The sequence below is a fragment of the Bubalus bubalis genome, chromosome X, assembly GCF_019923935.1.
Source record: "Bubalus bubalis isolate 160015118507 breed Murrah chromosome X, NDDB_SH_1, whole genome shotgun sequence".
Lineage (NCBI taxonomy): Eukaryota > Metazoa > Chordata > Mammalia > Artiodactyla > Bovidae > Bubalus > Bubalus bubalis.
In genome coordinates this window covers 47,150,247-47,166,253 of record NC_059181.1, presented here as the reverse complement: position 1 = coordinate 47,166,253, position 16,007 = coordinate 47,150,247, and the positions used below count along the sequence as shown (strand labels likewise).

At 39.1% G+C, this 16,007-nt stretch overlaps 1 protein-coding gene across 1 annotated transcript in view; it reads right to left on the bottom strand.

The window, feature by feature from the left end:
• The window catches only part of ZC3H12B (zinc finger CCCH-type containing 12B), a 668,231-nt gene extending 652,893 nt beyond the window's left edge, over nucleotides 1-15,338 (bottom strand). The window contains exon 1 of the mRNA XM_025277361.2: nucleotides 14,874-15,338. The gene's annotated coding sequence lies outside the window, so the exon portion shown is untranslated. The remainder of the gene's footprint in view (nucleotides 1-14,873) is intronic.
• Nucleotides 15,339-16,007: the final 669 nt, after the last annotated feature.

Here is a 16,007-nt window from a genome sequence, read left to right as displayed (position 1 = left end):
ACATAAGTCTGAGTGAACTCCAGGAGTTGGTGATGGACAGGGAGGCCTGGCATGCTTCAATTCATGGGGTCACAAAGAGTCAGACATGACTGAGTGACTGAACTGAACTGAATCTCCCATAGGACTCTGGCTGATTCTCCATGGAGTAAACACTCTTTAAAATATATATTTTAGCATGACTACTATAACCAGGCTATAACAAATTTTCACTGGGGTTCTGAATTAAGGAAATTTTGTTTTATTGTAATTGAGACCCCAGTGATTCAGAATCTGTGATAATTCAGAAAGGGGCTGAGACTAAATCAACCTTAGTATTATTTAAGAAGAATGATAACCAAATAAATAGCATAAACAAGATAGAGAAGATATAAAATTACTTAAAGGAAAAAGTGCTTCCAACCACATTTAAATACTTTATGAGAGGGCCAGTCCTAAGATGGCGGAGGAATAGGACAGGGAGACCACTTTCTCCCCAACAAATTCACCAAAAGAACATTTGAAAGCTGAGTAAATTCCACAAAACAACTTCTGAATGCTGGCAGAGAACATCAGGCACCCAGAAAAGCAGCCCATTGTCTTCGAAAGGAGGTAGGAAAAAATATAAAAGACAAAAAGAGAGACAAAAGAGGTAGGGATGGAGCTCCATTCCGGGAAGGGAGTCTTAAAAAAAGAGAGAAGTTTCCAAACACCAGGACACACTCTCACTGCCAAGTCTGTGGCGAGCCTTGGAACCACAGAGGGCAACATAAAAGGGAGGAAAAATAAATAAATAATTAAAACCCACAGATTACATGCTCAACGGTAACTCCCCCAGCAGATAAGCAGCACAGATGCCTGCATCTGCCACTTGCAAGCAGGGGCTGGGCAGGGAGGCGCAGACTGCATTGCTTAGAGTAAGGACCAGGCCTGAATGCCCCGAGGGCAATCTGAGGGATCTAACTTGGGATAGCAAACCAGACTGTGGGAAAGCTACCACGCAAAAAGCTCTAACCTAAGACACCGTCAGGCCCGCTCACAGAACAAAGGACTGAGCAGAGCTAGCTGGCTGCAGGCCAGCCCATCCCCCTCCAGAGACAGGCAGGTGAGGGCAGCCAGAGCCAAAAGGGGGCAATCATGGCCCCAGAGAGGCATTATCTACCAAACTGCAAGCAGGCTTTGTTGCTAATCAAGACTTCTTGGGATTCTGGACGGGCAACATCTGCCTGAGAAGGTGCACTGGTTGTACACCCATAAAACTGAGCGACAGAGACGGGGGAAAAGATAAGTCACAGTGACCATGCTCACCAAACACCTGGTCATCTGAGCTGCTCAGACCTGGGAAGGGCACAAAACTCAGGCCCAACCGAGTCTGCACCTCTGAGGACTACCTGAGTACCTGAACCAGAGCAGCTTAGACCTGGGAAGTGCATACAACCCAGGGCCAGCCTCAGACAGTTCCCAGCAGAGAAACCTAGAGCCTAAGCAGTGTAGACAGGGAAAGCACACACACCATGAGTGGGGGCAAACCCAGTGTGGCTGAGACGCTGCAAGCACACGCCAGTGTTATTTGTTTGCAGCGTCCCTCCTTCCCCACAGCACGACTGAAGAAGTGAGCCTATAAAAGTGTCCACCACCACCCCCTTGTATCAGGTCAGAAATTAGACACTGAAGAGACCAGCAAACAGAAGAAGCTAAAACAGAAGGAACCTCCTTGGAAGTGACAGATGCAATAGATTAAAACCCTGTAGTTAGTACATAGCAAGGGGCCTATAGATCTTGAGAAATATAAGCTGGATCAAGGAAACATGCGAAAATGAACTGACCCCACACTGCCCACAACAACACCAGAGAAAGTCCTTGATATATTTTTACTATTTTAACTATCATTCTTTATTTTTAGTCCTCTATTACTCCTTTAATTTTCATTTTTATAATCTACTATTACTTTGCAAAAAAAAGAGAGAGAGAGAGAGACCCTATTTTTTAAAAGCAAACTTCATATATATATATATATATATATATATATATATATATATATATTTTATTATTTTTGTGACTTTTTTCCCTTTAATATTGTATTTTTGAAAATCTAACCTCTACTCTAGATTTTTAATCTTTGCTTTTTGGTATTTGTTATCAATTTTGTATTTTTAAGAACCCAATCTTTAGTACCCATTTTTACTTCAGAGCAACATTACTAGCTTGACTGCTCTCTCCCACTTTGGACTCTCCTTTTTCTCCACCTGGCCGCCTCTATCTTCTCCCTCCTCCTTCTCTTCTATACCCAACTCTGTGAATCTCTTTGTGTGTTCCGGATGGTGGAGAACACTTAGGGAACTGATTACTGGCTAGATTTGTCTCTCTCCTTTTGATTTCCCCCACTTTATCCTCATGGCCACCTCTGTCTCCTTCCTCCCTCTTCTCTTCTCTGTATAACTCTGTGAACATCTCTGAGCGGACCAGACTGTGGAGTTCACATAAGGAAGTGATTACTGGCTAGCTTGCTCTCTCCTCTTTTGATTCCACCTCATCTCACCCTGGTCACCTCTATCTCCCTCCTCCCTCTTCACTTCTCCATGTAACTCTGTGAACCTCTCTGGGTGTCCCTCACTGTGGACAAACTTTTCATCTTTAAACTAGATGTTTTATCAATGGTGCTGTATAGATGGAGAAGTCTTGAGGCTACTGTAAAAATAAGACTGAAAACCAGAAGCAGGAGGCTTAAGTCCAAATCCTGATAACACCAGAGAACTCCTGACTCCAGGGAACATTAATTGATAGGAGCTCATCAAACGCCTCCATACCTACACTGAAACCAAGCACCACCCAAGGGCCAACAAGTTCCAGAGCAAGACATACCATGCAAATTCTCCAGCAACACAGGACCGTAGCCCTGAGCTTCGATATACAGGCTGCCCAAAGTCACTCCAAACCATTGACATCCCATAATTAATTACTGGACACTTCATTGCACTCCAGAGAGAAGAAATCCAGCTCCACCCACCAGAACACCAACACAAGCTTCCTTAACCAGGAAACCTAGACAAGCCACCCATACAACCCCACCCACAGCAAGGAAACTCCACAATAAAGAGAACTCCACAAACTGCCAGAATACAGAAAGACCACCCCAAACTCAGCAATATAAACAAGATGAAGAGACAGAGGGATACCCAGCAGGTAAAGGAACAGGATAAATGCCCACCAAACCAAACCAAAGAGGAAGAGATAGGAAATCTACCTGATAAAGAATTCTGAAAAATGATAGTGAAAATGATCCAAAATCTTGAAAACAAAATGGAATCACAGATAAATAGCCTGGAGACAAGGACTGAGAAGATGCAAGAAAGGTTTAACAAGGACCTAGAAGGGGAAAAAAAAGAGTCAATATATAATGAATAATGCAATAAACGAGATCAAAAACACCCTGGAGGGAATATTCTGCTATTTACCAGAATAACGGAGACTAGCAGAATAATGGAGATAGCAGAATAATGGAGGCAGAATATAGGATTAGTGAGGTAGAAGATAGAATGGCAGAAATAAATGAATCAGAGAGGAAAAAAGAAAAACAAATTAAAAGAAATGAGGACAATCTCAGAGACCTCTGAGACAATGTTAAACGCCCCAACATTTGAATCATAGGAGTCCCAGAAGAAGAAGACAAAAAAAAAGGAAGACCATGAGAAAATACTTGAGGAGATAATAGCTGAAAACTTCCCTAAAATGGGGAAGGAAATAATCACCCAAGTCCAAGAAACCCAGGGAGTCCCAAACAGGATAAACCTAAGGTGAAACACCCTAAGACACATATTAATCAAATTAATAAAGATCAAACACAAAGAACAAATATTAAAAGCAGCAAGGGAAAAACAGCTAATCACACACAAGTGGATTCCCATAAGGATAACAGCTGATCTTTCAAAAGAAACTCTTCAGGCCAGGAGGGAATGGCAGGACATACTTAAAGTGATGAATGAAACTAACCTACAGCCCAGATTACTGTACCCAGCAAGGATCTCATTCAAATATGAAGGAGAAATCAAAAGCTTTACAGACAAGCAAAAGCTGAGAGAATTCAGCACCACCAAAACAGCTCTCCAACAAATGCTAAAGGATCTTCTCTAGAAGAAAACATAAAAAGGGTGTATAAACTCGAACCCAAAACAATAAAGTAAATGGCAATGGGATTATACTTATCAATAATTACCTTAAATGTAAATGGGTTGAATGACCCTACCAAAAGACACAGACTGGCTGAATGAATACAAAAACAAGACCCCTATATATGCTGTCTACAAGAGACCAACCTCAAAATAAGGGACACATACAGACTGAAAGTGAAGGGCTGGAAAAAGATATCCCACACAAATAGAGACCAAAAGAAAGCAGGAGTAGCAATACTCATATCAGATAAAATAGACTTTAAAACAAAGGCTGTGAAAAGTGACAAAGAAGGACACTACATAAGGATCAAAGGATCAATCCAAGAAAAAGATATAACAATTATAAATATATATGCACCCAACATAGGAGCACCACAATATGTAAGAGAAATGCTAACAAGTATGAAAGGGGACATTAACAATAACACAATAATAGTGGGAGACTTTAATACCACACTCACATCTATGGATAGATCAACTAAACAGAAAATTAACAAGGACACACAAACTTTAAATGATACAATAGACCAGTTAGACCTAATTGATATCTATAGGACATTTCACCCCAAAACAATGAATTTCACCTTTTTCTCAAGTGCACACAGAACCTTCTCCAGGATAGATCACATCCTGGGCCATAAATCTAGCCTTGGTAAATTCAAAAAAATTGAAATCATTCCAAGCATCTTTTCTGACCACAATGCAGTAAGATTAGATCTCAATTACAGGAAAAAAAAATATTAAAAATGCCACAATATGGAAGCTGAACAACACGCTGCTGAATAACCAACAAATCACAGAAGAAATCAAAAAAGAAATCAAAATATGCATATAAACAAATAAAAATGAAAACACAACAACCCAAAACCTGTGGGACACTGTAAAAGCAGTGCTAAGGGGAAGGTTCATAGCAATACAGGCATACCTCAAGAAACAAGAAAAAAGTCAAATAAATAACCTAACTCTACACCTAAAGCAACTGGAAAAGGAAGCAATGAAGAACCCCAGGGTAAGTAGAAGGAAAGAAATCTTAAAAATTAGGGCAGAAACAAATGCAAAAGGAACAAAAGAGACCATAGCAAAAATTGACAAAGCCAAAAGCTTGTTCTTTGAGAGGATAAATAAAATTGACAAACCATTAGCCAGACTCATCAGGAAACAAAGGGAGAAAAATCAAATCAATAAAATTAGAAATGAAAATGGTTAGATCACAACAGACAACACAGAAATACAAAAGATGATAAGAGACTACTATCAGCATGGACAACTTGGAAGAAATGGACAAATTCTTAGAAAAGTACAACTTTCCAAAACTAAACCAGGAAGAAATAGAAAATCTTAACAGACCCATCACAAGCACAGAAACTGAAACTGTAATCAGAAATCTTCCAGCAAACAAAAGTCCAGGACCCAGCAGCTTCACAGCTGAATTGTACCAAAAATTTAGAGAAGAGCTAACACCTATCCTACTCAAACTCTTCCAGAAATTTGCAGAGGAAGGTAAACTTCCAAAGTCATTCTATGAGGCCATCATCAGCCTAATACCAAAACCAAACAAAGATGCCACAAAAAAAAGAAAACCACAGGCCAAGATCACTGATGAACATAGATGCAAAAATCCTTTACAAAATTCTATCAGTCAGAACCCAACAACACATTAAAAAGATCATACATCATGACCAAGTGGGCTTTATCCCAGGGATGCAAAAATTCTTCAATATCTGCAAATCAATCAATGTAATACACCACATTAACAAATTGAAAAATAAAAGCCATATGATTACTTCAACAGATGCAGAGAAAGCCTTTGAAAAATTCAACATCCATTTATGATAAAAACTCTCCAGAAAGCAGGAATAGAAGGAACATACCTCAACATAATAAAAGCTATATATGACAAACCCATAGCAAACATTATCCTCAATGGTGAAAAATTGAAAGCATTTCCCCTAAAGTCAGGAACAAGACAAGGGTGCCCACTTTCACCACTACTATTCAACATAGTTTTGGAAGTTTTGGCTGCAGCAATCAGAGCAGAAAAAGAAATAAAAGGAATCCAAATTGGAAAAGAAGAAGTAAAACTCTCACTGTTTGCAGATGACATGATCCTCTACATAGAAAACCCTAAAGACTCCACCAGAAAATTACTAGAGATAATCAATGAATACAGTAAAGTTTCAGGATATAACATCAACACACAGAAATCCCTTGCATTCCTATACACTAATAATGAGAAAATAGAAAGAGAAATTAAGGAAACAATTCCATTCACCATTGCAACGAAAAGAATAAAATACATAGGAATATATCTACCTAAAGGAACTAAAGACCTATATATAGAAAACTATAAAACACTGGTGAAAGAAATCAAAGAGGACACTAATAGATGGAGAAACATACCGTGTTCATGGATTGGAAGAATCAGTATAATGAAAATGAGTACACTACCCAAAGCAATCTATAGATTCAATGCAATCCCTATCGAGTCACCAATGGTATTTTTCACAGAGCTAGAACAAATAATTTCACAGTTTGTATGGAAATATAAAAAACCACGAATAGCCAAAGCAATCTTGAGAAAGAAGAATGGAAGTGGAAGAATCAATCTGCCTGACTTCAGGCTGTACTACAAAGCCACAGTCATCAAGACAGTATGGTACTGGCACAAAGACAGAAAAATAGATCAATGGAACAAAATAGAAAGCCCAGAGATAAATCCATGCACCTGTGGACAACTTATCTTTGACAAAGGAGGCAAGAATATACAATGGAGGAAAGACAAACTCTTTTACAAGTGGTGCTGGGAAAACTGGTCAACCACTTGTAAAAGAATGAAACTAGAACACTTTCTAACACCATACACAAAAATAAACTCAAAATGGATTAAAGATCTAAACGTAAGACCAGAAACTATAAAACTCCTAAAGGAGAACATAGGCAAAACACTCTCCGACATACATCACAGCAGGATCCTCTATGACCCACCTCCCAGAATATTGGAAATAAAAGCAAAAATAAACAAATGGGACCTAATAAACCTTAAAAGCTTCTGCACATCAAAGGAAACTATTAGCAAGGTGAAAAGACAGCCTTCAGAATGGGGGAAAATAATAGCAAAGGAAGCAACTGACAAACAACTATTCTCAAAAATATACAAGCAACTCTTGCAGCTCAATTCCAGAAAAATAAATGACCCAATCAAAAAATGGACCAAAGAACTAAGCAGACATTTCTCCAAGGAAGACATACAGATGGCTGCTGCTGCTGCTGCTAAGTTGCCTCAGTCGTGTACAACTCTGTGCGACCCCATAGACGGAAGTCCACCAGGCTCCCCTGTCCCTGGGATTCTCAAGGCAAAAACACTGGAGTGGGTTGCCATTTCCTTCTCCAGTGCATTAAAGTGAAAAATGAAAGTGAAGTCGTTCAGTCATGTCCGACTCCCAGCGATCCCATGGACTGCAGCCTACCAGGCTCCTTCTTCCATGGGATTTTCCAGGCAAGAGTACTGGAGTGGGTTGCCATTGCCTTCTCCGTACAGATGGCTAACAAACGCATGAAAAGATGCTCAACATCACTCATTATCAGAGAAATGAAAATCAAAACCAAAGTGAGGTGCCATTTCACGCCAGTCAGAACGGCTGCTATCCAAAAGTCTATAAGCAATAAATGCTGGAGAGGGTATGGAGAAAAGGGAACCCTTGTACACTGTTGGTGGGAATGCAAACTAGTCCAGCCACTATGTAGAACAGTGTGGATATTCCTTAAAAAACTGGAAATAGAACTGCCATACGACCTGCAATCCCATTGCCCGGCATATACACCAAGGAAACCAGAAGTGAAAGAGACATGTGTACCCCAGTGTTCATTGCAGCACTGTTTATAATAGCCAGTACATGGAAACAACCTAGATGTCCATCAGCAGATGAATGGATAAGAAAGCTGTGGTACATATACACAATGGAGTATTACACTGCCATTAAAAAGAATACATTCGAATCAGTTCTAATGAGGTGGATGAAACTGGAGCCTATTATACAGAGTGAAACCAGAAGTGAAAGAGACATGTGTACCCCAGTGTTCATTGCAGCACTGTTTATAATAGCCAGTACATGGAAACAACCTAGATGTCCATCATTAGATGAATGGATAAGAAAGCTGTGGTACATATACACAATGGAGTATTACACTGCCATTAAAAAGAATACATTCGAATCAGTTCTAATGAGGTGGATGAAACTGGAGCCTATTATACAGAGTGAAGTAAGCCAGAAAGAAAAACACCAATACAGTATACTAACACATATATATGGAATTTAGAAAGATGGTAACAATAACCCTGTATGCGAGATACCAAAAGAGACACAGATGTATAGAACAGTCTTATGGACTCTGTGGGAGAGGGCTAGGGTGAGATGATTTGGGAGAATGGCATTGAAATATGTATAATATCATATGTGAAATGAATCACCAGTCCAGGTTTGATGCATGATACAGGATGCTTGGGGCTGGTGAACTGGGATGACCCAGAGGGATGGTAAGGGGAGGGAGATGGGAGGGGGGTTCAGGATGGGTAACACGTGTACACCCATGGTGGATTCATGTCAATGTATGTCAAAACCAATACAATATTGTAAAGTAATTAACTTCCAATTAAAATAAATAAATTTATATTAAAAATACTTTATGAATATCTCATAACATATAATTCATTGATATACTAGCTACAAACCACTCCCATCTATTTATTAAAACAAAATTCATAAGAGTAATACTTTGTTTAACCTAGTTCTAGTTACTATGTGCACAAGTTATGCACAACTGCATAGCTGCAGTTCATAAAAATATTCTAAATTTCAAAACTTCAACCATTTTAGGACTATTTTTATTACAAATTAAGAAAATTTTGAAACATGGAAAATCTAATACTCATTTATTATACCCTTACTTCTTCCCTTATGGAATCACAGACATGTGTACCAATATAGTAGCAATAATAATACAACCCATAACTAAATCTATTGATGATAAGCAAAAATAACCCAGATTATAATGATAGCTTTGAAAGTACACAGGAAAAGTAACAGAAAAGCCTCTGTGCACATTTAGAGTTTAAACTCAATAACAATTAAATGAATTAGTATGTGATATTTGCCCAGCCCTGCAAAGAGCAAACATCAACTAATAAGTGATGAGACTAGTATATGTATGACTTGTGATATCAAACTTATTACTTGTGTCACACCTGATTATGTCAACTAGTTTTCAACTTGAAAGAAAAATAAAAGTAACTCCAAATGAATGATAAGAAATGTCACAAAATGTAAAAGGAATGCTTTGAATTTCTCAGTTGAAAGATACTGTATAAACATAAAATCTAGCAATAAGACAGAATGGAAAAATAGAGAAGACATACCTTTTTATTCTAAATAAAAAACATATCTATATGATTAAAATGTAATGTTTAGATTATAAAAATGCAATGAAGAACTTGGAATTATCATCTGAATGAAAGGATCCATAATTTTAATCTAGAAGTAACTAACTTGTCTTTTTCCTTCATACAATATAGGAAATTATTTTTTAAGTAAAAATACAGATAATTCAAAAGTTGCCTGAGTTAGATACAGTATTTTAAAGTAACTTGGGCTAGTCTTCTTGGTGCTCCTTCTAGTCAAATCACCCAGTTTCAAATGCAGTTTATCTGACATGGATCCAGCCTTTGAGACTACAACAAAAAATCTTTCCTAAATAACTTTTTTAAAATATAAATGTATTTTGTAAAACTCACTTAGGAGCTAAAAAAGCAGCTCATAATTGACAGTGAAAACAACCAATATCCACAATGGTTAGGAAAAGTGGAAATGAGGTACAGAAAGTGGACATAATAAGGAGACATAATTCAGGACTCTGAAAGGTTATGAAGATATTAATATCATAGAAATAGTTTAATGAAGATTGTTAGAAAACATCCATTTTCCTCGTTATTAATCATATCAAAATTCAATTTAAGGTTTTCAGTCAACATTTACTGCATTTTAAAATTGCTACAAAAAGCTTATCTTTCAGCAACAAAGTTTCACCACCAAATTCCTGAGATATATTAAGAAAATAGGAATGACTTAATAACGTGGAATCTTTTGGGTGCCAACAGTTCAAAGAGAGTTAACAATTCATAATATAAGATATGATACTAAAAGAATGATAACTATATGTGAGACAGTTCCTGTGAATATTAGTTTACATCTTATATATGAAGATTTTCTTTTATTTTGTTTGTAGGTACCATACTTTAAGAAGAAACTCTAATCTTCACTCTTTTTCCTATACTGAATTGGCTGTGGGTATTTTTCACTTTGTGAAAAAGGTTATGTTCCAGAAAATATGCTCCAAAATTAAATTGTTGGGTAAAAGCCATTTTCCCATAAGCTTCCACAATAAAATATAGAGATGTACTCAGCTGGAAAATGTTTCAATCCATTGACATAATAAAGATCATACTTAAAAATATTATAGCACTTTAAAAACTACGTATTTAAAGAAAATTATAACTTATGGATACACCATTGGTACTCAGTGCTCTACCTTCAGACTCAGTAGCAGAGTGATAAAAACATCAAGACTTACATATTATACAGTAACAAAATTAACAATTCCATACCATATTTCACATACAGCTACCACTGATATTTAGCAATACAACTAAGATATGTACCTGCCTTAAACCTCCATAGTACTTAGAACTTGGCATATGAAGTAATTCTAACGTTCTCAATAGTTTCTCTATCATTTAGATTAACCAGTTCTCTTTCCAAAGATCTTTCCTTTTGATACCAGCATAAGCAGCTAAGAACAGAAATGTGCAATAATGCTTAGCAAAGGAAACCCCAATGCCTTCTGAAAATATTTTGTTATCTACTAACTTGTTAATTTCCAACAATGATCAGTATTCATTGACTGTGTCTGTGTGGGCCATTCTGTTCTCTAATAACTATTTAGAAGTCATAAACTATTGTTTATTTAACTAACAGCTGACATCCTAAGCAGAGGATCCTCAAAAGAATTATATTTGTTGAAATTATTAGATGCTTTAAATTAGGGTTTATCAGTAATAACTATATTCAGAGAAAACTATTACTGGCAGCCAAAAGATACCAAATGAAAGATATATGATGTTATATAGAAGCTCCTTGGAAGGCAAGCTATGACAAATCTAGACAGTGTATTAAAAAGCAGAGATATCACTTTGCTGACACAGGTCTATATAGTCAAAGCTATGGATTTTCCAGTAGTCAAGTATAGATGTGAGAGTTGGACTATGAAGAAGGCTGAGCACCAAAACATTGATGCTTTTGAATTGCAGTGCTCGAGAAGACTCTTGGGAGTCCCTTGGACTGCAAGGAGATCAAACCAGCCAATCCTAAAGGAAACCAACCTTAAATATTCATTGGAAGGACTGAGCTGAAGCTGAAGCTCCAACACTTTGGCCACCTGATGTGAAGAGCTGGCTCATTGGAAAAGACCTGATGCTGGGAAAGATTGAAGGCAAAAGGAGAAGGAGGTGGCAGAGAATGAGATGGTTAGACAGCATCACAGGCTCAATGGACATGAATTTGAGCAAACCTGAGAAATAGTGGAGGACAGAGGAGCCTGGCATGCTATATTTCACGTGGTCACAAAGAATTGAACACCAACAGCATGGAAGCCTCAAAAAATGTCAAGTTTGGGTATATTTTTCCTTAGAGCAAATCTGTGAATTAACTCGAAAATTCTTGTTATTTGGAATTCTAATATGCAAGTTTCTGTTTGTGGGGTGCATACTTCTTTCTTGATGTAACAATTACACTATATTATCTTGTTCTACACACACACACACACACACACACACACCTATAGACATCAACTTACAATGGTTGACAAAAACCCAGAAGACTAGTCATTTAACTGATTCTCAACACAGCAGACAGTTGTTAGAAAAACACTATAAGTGTTGCAGAGGTTTATATTTGGAGTTTAAACACTGATGTTAGTCACTGATAGGAGCTTCCCTGGTGTCTCAGATGGTTAAAAAAAAAAAAATCTGCCTGCAATGCAGGAGACACAGATTCGAGTACTGGGTTGGGAAAATCCCCTGGAGAAGGAAATGGCAACCCACCCCAATATTCTTGCTGGGAAAATCCCATGGACAGAGGTGCCTTGCAGGCTACAGTTCAAAGGGTTGCAAAGAGTCAGCCACGACTGAACAACTAACACACACTAGTCACTGATTACTAATGACATCATTTTAAAACTTTGACAGACATCAACTAGCAGGACTCTAGAAATAGTAGTGTTAATGAGCTGTACTAAAAACTATCATGTGCTTTAATGGACCAAAATTTATGTTGTTTATAGAATTTCCCCCAATTTACTTTATTACTAATCTGAAGTTGACTAATCAGATCAATCTTGTACAAAGCACTTATATTTTAACAATCTTAGGAGACAGTGAAAAGTTTGCCCCAGGAAATAGGATTATGTTAAGTCTGACTTCTATAGTGTGTACATTTGTAAAAGTATTGACATTTAATTTAATAAAGGTGTGTAATTTGACATAAAACTATTCCCGCTACAATGTAGTTAATTGCCACTGACAATCCCCTTCTCCACCTTTAAGGTTTATCCAGGAGAATAATTTGCACAAAGATTTGAAAATCACGTGTCTTAGCTCAAGCTGTGCTGAACTCCTCCCCTTCCAGCAGTCTATACTTCTAATAGAACAAATCAAGACTTTCTCTATAATGCCTTCTCAGACAAACACTGGTCTCCAAAGAGCTCCTCTTACTCTTAATCCTTTTAGTTCTTATTCTGTACTATTTTATGTTCCATTTGTTGACCATGATATCTCATGTATGTATTTTCTTTCTCCAATGGATAAGCAATTTTTCTCCCAGAACCTGTTTCTGTTCTGTTCTCCACAGTGCCTAGTATAGTAATGGGCACACATAGAAAAGAAAAACTTGTTAAAGTCAATTTAAAAAAACCTCATTCTAGAGTTCACTGGTCAAAAGCCTGGCAAAATGAACTATTACTATTATCTTATAACGTGGCTATGACAACATAGATAGATGCTCTTGAGTATGTGGTGCCTTCATAGCCATACTCATTACAATAGAATTTTAAGTTAGATTCAAATTACTGCCTATTTCTAACAGTAGGTGACAATGAATAGCAAGTATCCACGTGGTACATTATTGTTGCAAATAATTCAGATTTAATTCATCAAGAGCTTTTCCAAAACAAAAAGATTTCTAACTTTGGCATCTATTAATAGCACTGAGAAGCACATCAGTTTGCCAATTCATGCATAAAACAAACAATACTAGCTGAGGTCCCAGATTATTTTGCAGTGATAATCAGTATTACATCCTGCTTTAACCGCTACCCAAGAGAACTTCAAACAACATGAAAGCTTCCAAAGAAAAGCATTTTACCCAAAACTACTGGAGATGTCAGTCTTGACTGATTCACTAAAGTTACCTAATCACAAATGACATCTATATCCTTTTAAAAAATCTTTTATCTTAAAAGATTTTACCCAAAACGAAAGTTAGCATTTTTATTATTTCACTTCTTTTTCAAATAAAAGAAACCTGAAATGGCTTAAAAATCAGCAGGGAGGGAAGAGAGCCAAATAAAAGAAGGAACCCATCTTTCATTGTCTGCACACAGAAGTACCTTATAATAAAAATTACTAGTTAATCTAAATTCGGTCTGCTTTTGAAAGGGGTCAACTAAGAACTGTATTTTTTTTTAACCATTTTCTCTTAAAGAAACAACTTTGCTGCTCAAAGATAATATTGATTTTTTTAAGTACCTACAACTTTAGATCCTCATCTAATCACTCTGTCCAAAATATCACTTCAGGTTCCATATATCAATGTTTTTTGGAGTAACAATTCTCAACCACAGGCTACCTCAAGAAGAACAGATATATCATAATACAACTTCACTTTTATTAGGAAAATTTTAGGTTTCTTCATCATACTTATTTTTATATAAATACGCCATTCTTGATAAAGAGTAATTAGTTTGTAAAGCTTGTTTGCCCTCTTATTAGTAACTCTTCTCTTCCTTTTTTCAAGTTTGATGCCACTCTGGAAGTCAAAAGTATGTGTTTGCTAGTTTGTTTTATTAGTATTATTTAATATAAGTACTGTCTTCCTAACTTGTATACATCAGAAGCCAGAAGCCAGGCACAAGGCTTTTAAAGGCTCTCACCTCAAAAGTAGCAAGAAAACTGAAATGTAAGGGGCCATGCCAGCTGCCTGTTCAAGCCTTGAGGCATGGAGCCACAGCAGCCTGATAATTGGCTCTAGAGAAGCCTGTGGTTAGACAGCCTCCTGAGAGCAAGAGCGAGGGAAAGGGGCAAGCATAGCACTGGAAACGTCTGTCCCCGAATTAGGGACCAGGCTGCATGATTGTACGTAGATGTATCAGCATCCACGGCATCTAAAAAGCAAAGCCAGGCCTTAAGCACCGACCTCTCGTTCCTGGACGCCCGGGTTTAGACCAGAAAGTGATGCTTTTTAGAAAAAAAAACTACCTCGAAGGGAATAGGTAACCACGAGCAGACATGTAGCAGAGGCATCAGAAGCGTCTGCAGGAGAACGCAGCGATTCAGTCTCTTCCCGGGGCCCCGGAGGCCAGAAAGGTGCCCCAGCACCAGGCGAGTGCGGTGCCACTACTCACCCCTACTCTCCTACGGTCCCCGTCGTCGCCCAGCTCGACACAGCCCCTGCAGGGGGAGCCCCTCCCCCGCCCGCCGCCAGGGGTGGGCTCAGCGGGTTAGAGGAGGCTGCGGCGCAGGTGTCCGTGAGCCGGGACGAGAGACGTGCCCCAAGAGGAACTGGGTTCAAGGAAGGCAGCCTGGTGCCTTGCGCTCCCCGGCGCTGACAACTTCACCACCATCGACGTGGAGGGGTGAGGGGAGGCAATGGGGGGAGGCCCTCGCCCAGCGGCCCGGACCCCCCCGCGGTACTAGGCCCGAGCTCGGGCGGGACCTCTGCCCCCTCAGGGACGTGATCCCCAGGCCTGATTCCCGTCCCTCAGCCCTGGCGGCCACAGAGCAGCAGCGGCTCCCTCTCGGGGCCGCGGTCGCAGCGGCATCCTCGTGCTCCTCCTTCTCTGGCGCTGCTGCCTACACACACAGCCGCTGCACCCCGAATGCTGTCGCCTAGCAACCGCGCGCATGCGCCCCGCCTCCGCCATCGACCGCCGTCACTGCTGGCGCTGCTTTCGGAGCTCAGTCTGTGACCTAGAAAAGTACGCAAAATCACGTTTCCTAGGGCCCAGAGAGAGCGATGTCAAGGTAGAGGTGGGAGAAGTAAATGGCATCCTACTCCATTATTCTTGCCTAGAGAATCCTGTGGCCAGAGGAGCCTGCTGGGCTGCTGTCCATGGAGTCGCAGAGTCGGAAATGACTGAAGCGACTTAGCATGCATGGATACATTAGAGAAGTAAATAGCAACCCACTCCAGTATTCTTACCTGGAGAATCCCAGGGACTGAGGAGCCTGGTGGGCTGCCGTCTATGGGGTCGCACAGAGTCAGACATGACTGAAATGATTTAGCAGCAGCAGCAAGGTATGGGTGAAGTGGGGAGAGGTGCAGAATGCTCTGCAAATCTAAAGAGGCTGGAGGATCTAGGTTATGATCGTCTCCTGGCACCTCCACAGGCACACTGATGGTTGAGACTGACAGTCCTGAGAATCTCCTAACTTATTTTTCAAAAGAGCTTCTTGCAATCTGATCCTTCACAAGGGCTTCCGGAAGAATTTTCTAAATAGCTTCTCTGACCATGTCACTCATCTGCATAACTCCAATG